The 14,766-nt window shown below is 39.3% G+C and overlaps 1 protein-coding gene and 1 pseudogene across 2 annotated transcripts in view; one reads left to right on the top strand and one right to left on the bottom strand.

Annotated features, from left to right (window-relative positions):
- The window catches only part of LOC129501754 (NADH dehydrogenase [ubiquinone] 1 alpha subcomplex subunit 1-like), a 48,462-nt pseudogene extending 34,852 nt beyond the window's left edge, over nt 1–13,610 (bottom strand).
- The window catches only part of ARHGAP24 (Rho GTPase activating protein 24), a 726,334-nt gene that overhangs the window by 168,966 nt on the left and 542,602 nt on the right, over nt 1–14,766 (top strand). The window lies entirely within an intron of this gene.

Raw genomic sequence — 14,766 nt, 5'->3', positions numbered from 1 at the left:
TATATATGCTCATCTACCCCTACCTACTCTGCATTTTGGTGTACTCCTCACTCCAACTTTCTGCTCCTCAGTTTGACCTCAGCCATCCTGATACTAGTTTGTTCTTCTCTCAGAGCTTCAGGTTATTGGTCAGTGTTTCTTGGTTCCCCACATCTGGCAGCAGTTCTGTATGTCTGCAGAAATGGATGTCATTGGGCTCCTCTAGTTCATCCGGCCCTGAAGTACCTCTGCTGTCCCCTAGTGCACCTGGAGCTCAGCCCCCTGCTTAAATCTAAAGATAATATATATGGTTTTTATTTCACTATTATATTTTTTAGAGAGGGAAAGAGAGAGAGAGGGAGAGAGAGAAATTGAGGTAGGAAGCAGAGGGAGAGGGAGAGAGAGAATCTTAAGCAGTCTCCATGCTCAGCTTGGAGCCTGATGGAGCCTCAATCTCATAACCCTGAGATCATGACCCGAGCTGAAATCAAGAGTCAGATGCTTAACTGACTGAGCCACCCAGGTGCCCCTAAAAATAATAAAATACTTTGGGTAAATACACGGTAGTGGAATTGCTGGATCATATCGCAATTCTACTTTTAATTTTTAAAGGAACTTCCATATTGTTTTCCACAGTAGTTGCACCAGTTTACATTCCCACCAACAGTGCACGAGGGTTCCTTTTTCTCCATAACCTGTAACACAAAGGGGATTAAGAGTACACTTATTGTGATGAGCATGACACAATACCTTTAATGTCATGGTAATATGTAGTCTGCACTTTAGACAATATCTTTTATGCCTAGAAATCTTTCAAAAGCCAAATATTAAGGATAACATGGGAAAAAATACTATCTTATTTATGTGTGTAAGGAGTATCATCTAGTAATGCTTTTAGATGAAGATGAATAACAACCTACAGGCTATCTTATAACAAATGCTATCATAAATGAGATGAAATATACAATACTTCTTTAAGTGAAATAAAACAGTGAATTAAATAAAGATGATAAATATGTACAAGTAGTATTCTTATTGCCTATGGTCACATAAACGGAAGGAGGCAACTACATGTCCACCTACGTCCTTGGAACCAGCAAATTCTCCATACTGGGATCTCACCAGAGGCTGAATAGATGAACATTTGCTAGAACAGTATATAGGGATTTTGATTTTTAGATGTTTAAAATAGAGAACTTAAATTTTTCTCCTAATTCAGAGGTTCTACTAGTTTGAAATTTCCTGGGAAGCAAACCAATTACTTGGTAAAAGGTTATTTTATTTTTAATTAAGTAATTAATTAATTTTTAAAGATTATTTATGTATTTATTCATGAGAGACACAGAGAGAGAGGAAGAGAGGAAGGCAGACGGAGAAGCAGCCTCCCTCTGGGGAGCCTGAGGCAAGACTTGATCCCAGGGCCCTGGGATCATGCCCTGAGCCAAAGGCAGATGCTCAACCACTGAGCCACCCAGGTACCCTTATTTTTTAAATTTGACAACTGATGGGCAGCCTGGGTGGCTCAGCGGTTTAGCGCCACCCTCAGCCCAGAGCGTGATCCTGGAGACCCGGGATGGAGTCCCACGTGGAGCTCCCTGCATGGAGCCTGCTTCTCCCTCTGTCTGTGTCTCTGCCTCTCTCTCTCCTTTCTGTATATTCTCATGAATAAATAAATAAAATCTTTAAAAAAATTGACAACAGATTGCGTTTTATAACACCCTGCCCGTAGCAGTATATATAAAGCTGACGTTATCCACCCGTTCTTGGTTACTTACAAGCTTGATTACTTACAAGCTACTTACAGCAGTTGTATTGAGATTTATTTTAATAAAGATTACCCAATTTCTCACTTCTTTGTTTTTCCTATGAATAAATTTTGCTCCATTTATTTTGTATGCTATATGGTCTTCAACAAGATCATGGCCATATTACTGAATTTGAACTATGGAAATCAACACATGTTGAAGGATTTGTCCAAAAAAAGATTCACCATCCATCACAGACACTGTTTATATCAATCACCTATTCATCCTTTTTATGTTCCTGAGTATATAAAATAATTCTTTTGAGAATGCTTACTCATATGATACTGTGTGAAAATGAAGTGTTTATAGGCTCTCATGGATCGTCCACAGAAAGAGCAAAGGAGTATTCTGGAAATTATAATCTTGATTTGTTTCATTGTGTATAATTTACTTTCTCAGTCAGACTTTTATATTCATGGAGAACTAAGTGGTGCCTTTCAGCCCCGTTTTTATCCACAGAAATGCTTAGCGCAATTTCCAAATGCCTGAGGCAGTGCTGGATTCAATACATTCCATTGAAAGAAGGACTAAATCTGGAGTTGATATTTTACAAAAACTGGGAAATTAAATTCATTTTGAGGTTCACAAGGTAAGTGTGTTTCAAGATTAATCAATGCTAATTTTGCTTATTTTTTTTTAAGCTCTCAGGAAAGCTTATTGAGGTAATTATTTCCAACTCTTTTAAGCATAGAGAAAATTCCAGTTCTCAGTGAATTTACTACAAACTTCTGTGCTATGTACTGTTGGAGAAATTTAACTCAGATAGACCAGGAGAGAATATTGAGCATCCAAACCTAGCAGGCAAGTTTCTGTTCCTCTCACAGCACTTCGCGTGATGCAGCCTATCTTGCAAATGATGGGTAAATATCACCTAACCGATGAGCCACTCTACTGTTACTGTTCTTAATAATTATTTCTGGGAGTAAAGGTGATGTTTCTCTGCAATTACTTTGCCTGCAGAGATAACCATGAATGTTTAATGTTCTTATTTCAGAAATGGCTTTAGTGATTTCGGTTGGAATTGTTTAAAATGAAGTTACTTGTCTTTGTGTATAATACAAACACCTATAGCCCTCACTAGTTTGTGATAATACTCTGATAGTGGTTGAATCTAAATTTTACTGGGTAAGAGTTTGCACTGGATACCAGGCCTGCAGGCCTGCAAAGTTCTCCCCGAATATATCTGAGATTCTTCAAAGGCATTTCCCTTCTACCCCCAAATTAGTCCTGCCTGTTCTGTGGCTCGTCTCTAGATGCAGAGACACACAGTATATGCCACTGACTTAGGATTCAATAACACTACTACCCTTGCTTCTATTGCCAAGCCCAGGGATCTGTAATCACTGGTACCATCTGAGCTAGAGGCGAACATTCACTGCTGTGGTTGCAAGACAGTGCTGTAACCCTCACCTCTGCTGCACAGGACCCACTGCCAGCGTGGACAGCCAGGCTGATGTCTGGGTCACAGTGCTCTCATCTTTCCCAGTTCTGCCACCACAGACTGGTCATGGGAATGGCATCCTCCCTCTAAAATATGATTGATTATGGGGATTTCTTAGGAAGGTAGCTTAGACCTTAAGATGTTAGAAGTTTAGTGAAGAATTTCCTTAGTTAACAATATTGACCTTTTTCTTTTTTGGGTGTATACAAATCCACCCAGAATCTAGGTGGAGAGAGGTTCCAGTATTAGGTGTGTATCTGGAACCACATCTCCTCACTGACTCTCAAACTCTGTGCAAATTCTTCTCAACCTTTCCATATTTCCCCTTGAGATTAATTCAAACAAAACAAAACAAAAAAACCACAGAGCCTGAATGCACAATCCTGAGAGCAAGACCTGAGCTGAAATCAAGAGTTGGACTCTCAACCGACTGAGCTACCCAGACACCTCAAGATTAATTCTTTTGTAAGTCCCTACTGACCTTACCTGAAATTTGACTTCTACTAGTCCCTCTTTGCCTATGTCCTCGGTTTGCTAGATATGTTTACATGCAATCACAGTTTGGGAGATCCCCAACACCTGTGTAAATCAGCTGATACAATTAGATATGGTGCGGGAGGAATATGATGCAAAGATGTCACATAACTAAAATATTCCAGTTTACCCAACTCAACTGGGATGACCTTTATATATGAAAAAGTTAGCATTTGCACTCTGATTCTTAGAATGTGTGGGGGAGGGATCCCTGGGTGGCACAGTGGTTTGGCGCCTGCCTTTGGCTCAGGGCGCGATCCTGGAGACCCGGGATCGAATCCCACGTTGGGCTCCCGGTGCATGGAGCCTGCTTCTCCCTCTGCCTGTGTCTCTGCCTCTCTCTCTCTCTCTCTCTCTCTCTCTCTCTCTGACTATCGTAAATAAATAACAAAAAAATTAAAAAAAAACAATATTAAAAAAAAAAAAGAATGTGTGGGGGACAGGTATAACTGAAAATCATCCAGGTGATTCTGATACACTTTTAAAAGAAGAAATGAAAGGGAAGCATGGGTATTGGGGGAGAGTATCAAAACATCACTGTCATTAAAAGGATATAGAATACATCTTAAATTATAAAATACTGTGCCTCACTTAATTACACTTAAGCAGGAGTTAAAATAGGTGAAACAGAATTCTTGGAATGGGTGTGAAGGATTTGAGGAGTAAGAGCATGGGAAACCTCTGGTAATAGCTTCTCCAGGGTTTTGTTTATACCAGTTTTATTGTACTCTCTATTTTTGGCTCCTGCAAGCATCATGGCTTAATTAGATAATTGTCAATTTTCTGAGGTATGTCTCAGGTGGGCTTTTTTTCCTCATTCTATAGGAGTGGAGGGTGTAATGATTATTTCATATCTATCATTTTAGAGAATATGGCTGTAAACTATGGAATCTAGTTACTTTAGCTCTATTGGCCAATGGAAAATACCAGAATCGGCTCACAAGAGAAGAGGAGGCCACAGGAGATTAGGCAGTAATGTTCTGGAAGCATAAATATTCTTCAAAATATGCTGATAATGGACACATCTGGTACTTGACCCTGTAGCAAACAAAGCAGGGACAAATTTGGATTAGTTAGCATTGTATGGTGATTTGCAAGGTCATTAACAGGTGAGGTGAAGTCACAGAATTAGAGAACTTGGGGGCTAGAGGGTTTCTTCTAAATTAGTGGCTTTCCAATTGTGTTGACAAAAACCCACAATAAGAAAGATATTTTATGTCATGACTCAGTATCTCCATAGGTATATCTGAAACAAGAGTTTTAGGCACCCACATACACGCACTAATAATAATACATATACTTACCATAGGGAAGCACTTATTGTCTCTTCTATTCTTGAATCACTAAATTTTTTTGTTTTTTTTTTGAATCACTAAATTAATTTAACATTTCATCTATGGTTATGAACAGAAATTGGAAAGTACTATTATAGGTCACCTTGACCAGCTTTTCATATTACAGAAGAACTGGATAGCCCAACAATTAAGTGAATTTCAGAAGCTGAATGGCTAGTTAGGCCTAGAACTCATGTCTTCTGATGCTTCTAGGGATGCTCTGTTCTTGATAGGAGTGTGTAATTAGTAGTGCAGGGCATTAATTTTTAATATTTCTGTTGGATAGTGTATATGTTAGACTGCATAAGGATTATAATTGTAATGTGTATTAATGTGTAGTAGTGTTGAATGTAAATATATGTTAAGATTTTATTGTTCAGTGAGTGATACATACACTTTCCGTATGCACACAAAGGGAACAGGCAGAGGCTCAAAAATGTGAAGAATGAAATTGGGAGCTACTCCTGAGAGCTGGAATTCCGGATTCCTTGCCTCTCATTGTACTCAGATTTCCTTGATTCTTAGTCATTCTGCTCTACAGTGTGTCACTGCCCTGCATGGCCTTGAGAGGGACTAACTAGGGGACACCTTTTATGGGAACAGCACAAGGCATTTGCTCTGGAAAGGGGGTTTGATCATTCTCAACTCCTAAATGGTCGTTTTTTAGGAGTTTATGCCCAGTAGATAACCTGTCTTTCTTAAGTGCTACTCGAATACTCCTTCTGCCCTCAATGAGTCCGCTGTCTAGCATGGGACCTATATTTTGAATTCCCAGTAAGTAGTATTGAGTTTTAATGTACATATGTGGTCCCATTTCAACCTAGCAGCACACATTACAAAACCAGTGGTTGACCAAGTACTCTGTAAAGTGTTGGCATCAGACCATTAGTATCAGGTACTTGGTGGGTTTGTTAGAAATGCAGAATCCTGAGCCCTGCTAAAGACCAACTAAACTGGACTCTCCAGGATGAATCTGGGAATCCACATCTTTGACAAGATTTTCTTCTGTGCACACTGGCTGACATTATTCCATGTGGGCAGGCATGATATCTCTTTTACTTATCACTCCATCTATAGTAAGTGGCACATCATAGACACTTAAGAATTACTTGTTAACTGAATATCCTACCTCATACTTCATATCTTCAACAACGGGGCAACTGATCAACCAACACTTCAGAAAATCTTAGTGAGACAGTATGTAGGTTCTGGCGCCTGGCTTCCTCTACCCTTTGCCAGTTGTTCAACACTAAGCAAATTGTTTAACATTTCTTAGCCTATATGTTTTTATCTGATGAAGTGGAGAGGACTCTACTACCTACCCATAATTGGTTATGAGGACTAAATGAGTTAATCCATAAAAAGTACTTAGAACAATGCCAGACAGATCTTCTTTCCTGTGCCTGAAATTTCACCATTAGAAGTCAGAGCATAGGGATCCCTGGGTGGCGCAGGGGTTTGGCGCCTGCCTTTGGCCCAGGATCCCACGTCGGGCTCCCGGTGCATGGAGCCTGCTTCTCCCTCTGCCTATGTCTCTGCCTCTCTCTCTCTCTCTCTCTGTGTGACTATCATAAATAAAAAATTAAAAAAAAAAAAAAGGAAGTCAGAGCATAGCATTGAACAGCCTTAAAACACGCAGATCTCCCTTCAGCCCAGGGCGTGATCCTGGAGACCCCAGATCGAGACCCCAGATTGGGCTTCCTGCATGGAGCCTGCTTCTGTCTCTGCCTGTGTCTCTGCCTCTCTCTCTCTCTCTCTCTCTCGCTCTCTGTGTCTCTCATGAATAAATAAATAAAATCTTAAAAAAATGCAGATCTCTAGAAGAAGTCACATGCTATTGATTATTGAAAATCATACTGATTTAGTTTTAATTTATTTTTTGTGGCAAATAGATGATGGGATAAACACAAACATAATTATATATAATTATGTATATGTTTTCCAACAGCACTTAACATAATACTTTATGTATAATAGGAGCTTAGTAAATATTTATTGAATTAATGATTGGATTGATGAATGGATGAATAAATGAGTGAATAAAGAATGAATAGAAGAGGAGGCCCCAAGAATAGAGTTCTTTTCTAATAAATTTAAGAGAAAGCACTGTAAAATAGTTTTATTTTTTTAAACAAATGAAGCAATCTAGATATGCTCAAATTAGTTGAAAAAAAAATGGGATCTAGTAGAGAAGGAGGTATTGTAGAAGATACTGGTATACTTGAAAGAGTTGAGTCTCAAAGGAGATGGATAGGAATAGGATAAATTTCCCAACTGGACGGGTTATCTTAGCAAAGGTATTATTATTTTTTTTCTGTGAGCTTTTCTTTTTTTTGTAAGAATAAAAATTGTCAGTGGGAGAAAGCAAAATGCAGATTCTAGAAAAAAAATGAAGTGCATAAATTCCTTCATTTTGTTTATGTATTTTGAGTTTAGAATGGCTTGAGTTAAACTGATTTATTCTCTTGCACGTGCTATTTGCAATTAAGGACTATTCAGCATGAGCCATCAGCACCTGCTATTTATCTTGGATTTTTTTTTCTTTTTAACCTGGCACTACTTTCAAAGGCTCTATTTCTAAATTACAGATTTCCTTTTAGAAGGGACACAGCCCTAATTTGCAAAAAGAGATGCTGTGCAGTCTAAAAAGCCAGAGCTAGCTAGTGAATTTTAAATTTTATGCATGACAATAAAACATCTATGGAAGGGCTCTTGGTCTCTGCATTAGGTAAGGACATGTTGCATGGCCAAAACATTAGCTCTTTGTCAGTTGTTAGTTGTTGAAACTTGGAAATTTTGAAAGCATTTTATGCATTTGTCTGAGACCAGCTAAATTTAGTCTGTTAGATGAGGATAAGTTACAAATGAGTTGTTTGATAGATCAACTGTGGGAGAGAAAATGCAGATGAGGATGTGGTGAGCACAGGGGTAAATCTGTTCTTTGCCAATGAAAGAAATGGCCGAGCATTATTTTGAGTACACTTACTGGGCCAATTCAGGATCAGATTAATGATGCTAATGACAGAAAGGATCATCCTTGGTTGTTGTTTTTAATTCAGAAGGTGTTGCCAGGGTTCTAGTGTTGTTTCGTGGTAGGTGCTGGGATGTCAGAAAAGAGATCCACTGCTTCTCTGAAGCCCAAGGAATCAAACTTGAAGTGCTTCAAAAGATGAGCTCCCCAATGAATTGGAAATAGCTATAGTGGCTGTAGCCATTCCTTATGGGTATACCTCAAGGATGCTAGCTCCTGCGTCTACTGCCTGGTTGCAATCCTGGCCACCTCCAGTTGCCAGCTGTTTAATCTAGATGCATGGCTAATAATGGCATCTAATTTATGCAGCTTTTGTGAGAACAGAATGAGGTAGTCCACATATAGACTAAGGACAGTGCCTCAAAATAAGCCCTCCGTAAATGTTAGCAATCATTATTCTTCCCTTTGATTATAGGAAGGAGAAAATATGAAAGTGCAACCCATGCGATGGAAGGAAACTCGAGAAATATTTTTAGCTCCAATTTTATTTCAGAAAACCTGCCCTGCTCAATTTCTGAGATTAAAACCGAACAAGCAAGTGAACAGCAGCAGCAGCAGCAACAGCAAAGGTGATTTAAAAGCTTAAATAAGGCTAGACAGCTGCCAGCCAAGCTCTCTAATAGCAGAGGACTTTGCCTACTGTGAGATGCCCTGTGCTCATGATGCATGGTTCAGGGACTGTCACTGCCTCTGCCTAGCCCACTTTCACACTGTGATGCTATTCCCTGTACTATGGAGCATTGAGGCACCTGCCCCTTAGACAGGAGCATATTGCACAAATCTCAGCGGGTCCGACTCTTGCTCTTAGAGGACTGGCAGAAGAAAAGAGAAATGCAGGTAGGGTAATGGAGATTGCGTGCCGAGGGAATGACGTCAAAGAAGAGGGAAAAGCAATCCAAAGGGAGGAAGAGGCATCCCCCTCTCTTGCACAGTTTGGCTCATTCAGGCCTTGGAGTCAGGGGCCCCTCTGTGCCAAGAGTTCCCTACCTCTGCCCTAGGCAGGTCCTGCTGTATTTATATGGAGTGAAAAGAAAATGGGGGTCCTTTTCTCTGGTATCTTTGTAAATGTAGTAAGTCTTCAGAAGTTTCTTAGTTACAGTGGAGTTTGGTATTCCTGAAAGTCAACATCGAAGAGTCATAATGATGTTCACACTTCAACTCCCGTTTGTCTAGACTGCTTATGACTCAGGATTCTCAGGGAGAATAGGAAAGACAGATATTTTGAATTGCTTATTTTTGTCCAACTGTATGTTATGATGGATAAATCTGTTAAGTGGCCTTCAGTGAGGTGGGATTTTATCGTTCGAAAACTCTATGGAATTATCCCGACGTCTCTACATTATACAATTATAAGAACTACGAAGAAATAAAAATGGTAACACATTCTCAGAAGAATGAAATCAGTAATATTGAGCTGACATTTATGTAGCGTCAGAATTTGGATTACTGAAAAAAAAGCTCAGGTTGCTGTGGAATGCAAGTGTTTCTATTGTCCTGTTACAATACTACTTGGTATTCAAATGAAAACGGTGGAAAAAAATCCCTAACCTCTAGAATCTTAAGTAACTTCTAGCATTTTTTGGTCTTTATTTTCCTTATTTTTCCTAATATATTCTGCTACCTTAATTTTCATTAATCTCTCACTGAAAGGTAGCCTTGTTTCAAATGACTTGGTTTAGGGAATTTGTACAGGTGGGTGGGAAGACTGACAATGAGAACTACTATCCAGACATAAGTCAAGGTGCTTTCACATTACTTAACAATGAGACCAAGCAACTCGTGAGGCAAGGAATATCTACTGGAGATGATAACAAGTGAGTAGACACCATGCTCTGATATCTCCTACTTCTTCTACAAATTTCAGTGGTCACTCCTCCTGAAACTAGTGGGGGACCTTAATTTTGAAGGAACTCAGAGCCTAGTTATAAACTAGGAAGGGCACAACACTGTATCTGTGCACAAAGGCTTGTCTCTTCTGTCCAAGCCTTAGAGTCTTTGCTATGCCACTACTTCTATGTCTGGGATCTCTTCCTTGATGATCAAAGCAAAATTTCACTATGACCTACCATATGGTAAGAGCCCTTAAAGGCAGTTTTGTGAATTTCTGTTATGTTATGTTGGCTAGCTGGTGATGTTTTAACTGCCTAACTGACATATGTGATTACTTTTATTAACTCAATAAAAACTCTTAATAAAAGCCAAAGGAATACTTTTATATTATAGTTCAATCATCTCAAAGACAAAGACTTCAGACATGTTCCCCTTGATGAGTCATATACCCCATTATGAAGAAGAATTAGCTAGCAGGTATAAATCTATGTTTGTAGAAGTCACGTATTGCCAAAGTTCCCAGAAACGGGAGCAGCAAGGCAGGAGAATCATTACTATTCTCCAGTACTCTAGAAGATTCCACAGCTACACCTACTGACTACACTGTTCTGGTAGAGTGGATTATTGTTTGCCAACCTCACTCTTAATCCCGTAGCAGGACTATACATTTATGGCCTTTGCATTACCTCTCAGTCGAGTAGGTGGAGTATATATCTCCTCCCCACGGACTTTGGGTTTGGTGATGTGATGTGACTTTTTGGCTGATGAAATGTTAGCAGATGTTGCAGAAACTGAGGTTCCAAATATGTTTGCATGGATAGGTGTGGCTTCTTGTCTTTATGCCACCTAGATGAGAAGACCGTGCTCTGGGAAGCCACTTGTTCCAGGACAAGAGAAGGCCTATGGAGCAGACTTAAAACTGAACTTGACCCATAGCCTAAAGCAGCCCCATCCTCATCAAGCTAAAGCCTCACAAGAGAGAAAAAAATGTCTGCTGTTAGCCATTGAGATTTCTGGCATTATGTATTAGCATTTTCATAGGAGAACTCTGGCTAATATATCTAGAATATCATTTTTCTTTTTGAACTCAGTTTTGTATGAGGTTTATAAATAATAATGAACACATATAAAGAGATGTGTTGAGGTTACCTCTGCAAAATCTCAATAAAAGGCTTCTGGAAATAGGATTTATATGTCTTTTATAAGTGTCCCTATATTGAAATGAGCTTTAGAGAAAAAGCAAGAGAGCTTTATTTGAACAATCTCTTCTTTGTCCTCACACACACAAAATGATTAAATGGTATATTCAGTCCCAAGTAGTGTCTGACACATTGATTTGGAAATATAGTCTGAGTTCTCTTACTTTAGATATCTGAGCACTAAGAATGCAGAAATGTGGAGTAACATTTTAAATCCTTTTTTAGGATGTAAAAAGGACAATATTTTTGGAGAATCTAATGAAATTTTTCATTTCAGAGCACCGCGCTGCTTTTATGCCATGTCTGTGTCCCTCCAGCAGACATTATTACAGTCTTTTTAGTAAAAGGCGTTGACATCTGACACTGGCAGGCTCCACTCAACGCAATTCCTGGGGCAGCCCTGGCAAACGCAGGCCGTATGTTAAGTATTCCCCGCTTCTACCAGCAGGTGGGGCGAGGAGTTAGCCGCACTCCAGCCAGGTCAACCAGCCCTGCCTTCCCATAGCCACTTTTCAGTGGGCCCAAGGCTGTTGGCCCAGTGATCAAACTTGTGGCTGAGCCTTTTGGTTTCGCTATAGGATTTGTCTACCTCCCATCATACTGGTTAGCTTGATTGGAACTCTGTTATTCTCTAGCTTTTCAAATCGTCTTTTGCCCAGGAACTAGACTCTTCTCCTTACCTACAGAGATATGTACTCCACTTTATGCATTTAGTATCATAAATAGGACCCCATCCACCTGACTCTCAGCTTTATCCCATGTTTGTCCCTGCCCATAATCTGAGGCTCCCTACATTTCATGGACCTTCTTATCCCTAAAGTGAGTCTTTTGGTCACACATTAGATATCTTCTACTGGATTACTGATTGCTACCATCGGATGTTAGACCTTTACCATGATGGGTTATTACTAGCACCATCCCAGTCTATCTTCTCCAGTTTATGGCTTCATTCTCTCACTCACCAATAAAAATTTCTGACATTCCTCTTGATGGATGTTTATAAAACCTAACCTTTGTTTCCTTGATCTACTTTTAATAGAGAACATCCTCATGTATTACTTTGCTACAGTTACCATAACACAATAACACAGACTGAGTGACTTACACAACAGAAATTTATTTTATCACAATTCTGGATGTTAGAGGTCCAAGATCAAGGTGTCAGCTTGGCTGGTTTCTTCTGAGGCCTCTCTTATTGGTTTTCAGATGGCTGCCTTCCCCTGTGTCCTTACCTGTTTATCCCTCTGTCTGTATTGCCTGTATTAATCTTCTATTCTTTTAAGGACATTAGTCATAGTGGACCAAACTACTCTCATGACTCTATTTTAAGTTAATCACCCTTTTAAAGTTTCTATCTCCAAATACAGTCACCTTCTGGGGTACTGGGGGTTAGGGCTTCAACATATGAATTTTAGAGAGATGTAATTGAGTTCATACACCTCATTTTTCCAAATAAAAATAATTTTTATTTCTTAGTATTTCATTAAATCAGATTCATTTGAAGCATTTTATTTCAACTTTGAATAATAGTCATGTGGCATGTAGTTTAATCTTTGATTATTTAATCTTTGATTATTATAAGAAGAGGTACCCTAATTGTCTGAATTTCCAATGATGGATGTCATCTCCTGCTTATTTATTTCAAAGAATTTGCAGAATTGTTGCAAAACTACCTAGGAAGTAGTGATTTAAATGAGGTTTGTTATTCATTGCTCCCTAACTCAGAAATGTATGGTGAAGGAAGAGTATGGTGATTAAAGAAGTGTTGTTGGACATAGAGTCTCTTGGTAACAGCATTATTTAAGAGGGAATCAATCAAAGCTTCACCAATCCCCTCAAGCCTCTGATTCATGTCTAGGCTATGAGTGTGAGTCTTCAAGCCCTGGATTCTCTACCTCAGTCTCCTGTCCTCTCATCTATTAACTCATTTCATCTATATCTATTCCTCCACATTTGCTTGGAATCCGAGTCTTTCACACTCCCTTATGTGCCTTACTTTATTATCTTCTCATTTCCAAATTTGCAGGCTCTTTCTCTTCTTGAACAACTTTTTATCCATTTTTATACATGGTCAAGCCTTGCTTATAGATCAATTTTGCTGCAAATCCACTCAAAATTCAGTGACTTAAAATAATGCTATTAATTTAGCTTCTGAGTTTGTAGGTGGGTGATTTAGGTTGGGTTCATTGAGCAGTTCTCTGGTCTCAGATGGGCTCACTCATAAAAGTCTGGTAGGGGGTTGGGGAAACAGCATCTTCATCCCTTATGTCTCAACTCATAGCCTAGCCTATACCTAGGCTCCACCTTTCCTCAATTCCACAGAAACTGATCCTACTGAGAACCCAATGTCCTACTTAATTTCCCAAACCAATGGAGGTTTTTCAGATCTAACTTACCTAACTGTATTTCAGCTTTGGTACTAATACGGCCACTATCTTCATTAAATGTTTTTCCCATTCGCTTCCAAGAGTTCTTTATGTCCCTATTTTTTGTATTTAGAGTCTCTGCCCACTTATTCCACTCTTTCCATCTCTTAAACAGTAGTGCTTTCCAGGGTTGCATACACAGAACTTATCTCATTCTATCATGTCTCCCTAAGCAATGTGTTCATCTCATGGTGTCAGTTGCCAACTCTCCTGTCTGAACAGGGAGCTCGAGAGCAGGCGGTAGAGTAGAAGAAGTTCCATTGTGAGAACTGGTGGAAAAACATGCCTAAGACATCTAAGACATTTTAAAGAACAATTTAAGGAAAGGCAAGACAGATAAACTGGAGGGGTGAGTACAGAGAGGTCACCCAGTGAAAAAGGAAGATCAAAGACGGATCTTGAACATGAGAATACAGCCTGAGATCAGAGAGGTTGGGATAAGTAAGAGGGAAACAACAGGCAAGTAGGGAAGTAGGACAGGGTGGAGTGTACAGAACACGTGTGAATGATGGGGACAGTCATTGTTCTATGTGGTTTGCACAGACAGAATCATTCTATATTGCATGGAGGACAAGTTTTACTTAAAAGGCCAGAAATGGGGGCAGCCTAGGTGGCTCAGCAGTTTGGCGCAGTCTTCGGCCCAGGGCACGGTCCTGGGGACCCGGGATCGAGTCCCATGTCGGGCTTCCCTGCGTGGAGCCGGCTTATCCCTCTGCCTGTATCTCTGCCTCTCTCATGAATAAATAAATAAAATCTTTAAAAAATAAAAAATAAAAGGCCAGAAATGTATTTATTAAAAACATATTTATCAAGCATTTGCTCTATCCTAGAGAAAGAGGAAAAAAGATTCTGTATTATTATAAAGTTTATACTGGGCATGGGAGGTGGACAGAGACCATAAACAATTAACAAATAGTGAAACTATCTTAAAAGGTGACAACTACTATGTGAAAAATAGTGTGAAAAAATAGTAAGGGGAATCAAGAGTGCAGGAGTATGTAAAAATATAAAGGATGATCAGGATTGGCTTATTGAAAGGCAAGATTTTATAAAAGAACCACAAGAGCTACATGGATTTCTTTTTTCTTTTTCTTTTTCTTTTTATTACTATTTTTTATAAATTTATTTTTTATTGATGTTCAATTTGCCTCGGTGTCCATCGAAAGATGAATGGCTACATGGATTTC

The sequence above is a fragment of the Nyctereutes procyonoides genome, unplaced genomic scaffold (assembly GCF_905146905.1).
Source record: "Nyctereutes procyonoides isolate TBG_1078 unplaced genomic scaffold, NYPRO_anot_genome, whole genome shotgun sequence".
Taxonomy (NCBI): Eukaryota; Metazoa; Chordata; class Mammalia; order Carnivora; family Canidae; genus Nyctereutes; species Nyctereutes procyonoides.
Note: the sequence above shows the minus strand (reverse complement) of the source record. Positions and strands in the feature narration are given on the sequence as shown.